Source organism: Rhineura floridana, chromosome 18 (genome assembly GCF_030035675.1).
Source record: "Rhineura floridana isolate rRhiFlo1 chromosome 18, rRhiFlo1.hap2, whole genome shotgun sequence".
Classification (NCBI taxonomy): domain Eukaryota; kingdom Metazoa; phylum Chordata; class Lepidosauria; order Squamata; family Rhineuridae; genus Rhineura; species Rhineura floridana.
This window is the reverse complement of record NC_084497.1, coordinates 1,450,078-1,451,823: the sequence shown is the minus strand read 5'-3', so window position 1 is coordinate 1,451,823 and position 1,746 is coordinate 1,450,078.

The window sequence follows — 1,746 nt, the reverse complement described above, 5'->3', positions numbered from 1 at the left end:
AATACAATCCATCCCTCCTCCCAGGGAACTCTGGGGGTTATAGCTCTGTGGGAGGAATGGGGGGTCTCCTGACAACTCTCAGCACCTTTCACAAATGACACTTCCCAGGATTCTTTGGGGGAAGATGCCAAGTCTGTTTAAAGTGGAACAATAGCGCTTTCAAGGGGTGAGGTGAACGTGGCCTTGGAGTCCAGCAATGAGAGATTTATATCCAGCTCACCAAGAGAAACCGTCTTGTAGCTCAGACCATGTCAAGAGTTTGGCTTTTGAGGAGGAGTATTGAAGCTTTTGTGGTGTTTATTTATTTATTGTACTTATTGTACTTATATACCGCCCCGTAGCCGAAGCTCTCTGGGCAGTTTACAGTAACTCAAAACATTAAAACAAATATACAAATTTAAAAACACATCTTTGGGTTTGGAGTCCCCATCCGTCCGCCTCTTGAGTTGCCTCCGGTCCTGATATGGGGGCTAATTATTGAAAAAAGCCTTCTTTGGGGAAAACCATGACTGTTTTGAAGTAGTATGATACCGCTTTAAATTAAGGTGTGGATGAGGCCTGAATAAAACTGCCGTGGGTGCCAGCACAAAATGGCTGCCATGGGCAACAACAACAGAAAGAAGAGGCGAGGGTTCTCCGCATTGGTGAGTACCATGACAGAAAAGCAACACACACATACATAGGCACCATCCTAGAATGTATGTATGTATTTTATAGAAAGATCTCAAGACCAGTTGGTGGCTGATGCCATTTTGGAGAATGAATAAATCCAAAATCCTTCCCCAACTGATTTTCAGAATATCACTTTGGATCCGGAGTTTTAACTCTTCAGTTGAATCTGTTTTATCTATTTTTCTCTGTGCCCTTTTTGGTGTCCCTAGGTGCGTCCGTGCAGCAGCCCTTCGTTTAGAGTCAGGTATGTCCTCCCTTGAATCTGCTGCTTGGATTGTTGCCTTTAGATACTGGCTTAAACAAGTCTACGCATCTCCATCCCTAGATTATTTATCCTTTCTTTGGATCGATGCCTATCCAAACTCCTGGAATACAACATTCCAACTTAAGCTAACAAGTTTGGGTTTTTCTATGGAGTTTCTCGCCTCCCTTGATTCGGAATCGGCTAGACGCTCCATCGAAACCCGCATCAATGATATAGATTTTCAAACTGCTCTCCCGATGGCTGCCAAGACTTGCTCCCCCACAAACTTAGGTTTAAGATTCACATTTCCTTTATTTGCCCGGTATCTAGAGTTTTTAGTTATTCCTAAATACCGCCAAGCTTTTTCCAAGGCCAGGTTTAATTGCTTATTCCCTAAACTCCTCGAAGGTCGCTACCAGGGCATCCCCTTTGAACGCAGACTTTGCCCCTGTAGCTTTGCGACCATTGAATCTTTGTCTCACGTTCTTTTTGACTGCCCCTTTTATACTATTGAACATTCTAGATATTTAGAATCAGTAATTAAGAAATTTCCAGGCAAGCCCCCAGACTCATTGTTGAAATCCCTGATGTCAGGTTCCGACAAATCCCTTACTCTTATGGTTGCTAAATTTATCAATGCTGCTCAAATCATTCGCCAGATATTTAATCATATTGTAACTTACCCTTGACCATGTACTTTGTTATCCTATTTTAGTCAACGACATTGTTTTCTTTTATTTGTACCTAATCTATTCTGTACCATCTGTACTATGGGTCTGTGACCGCAATAAAGATACGATACGATAAGATACATTTTGGAGAATGAATTG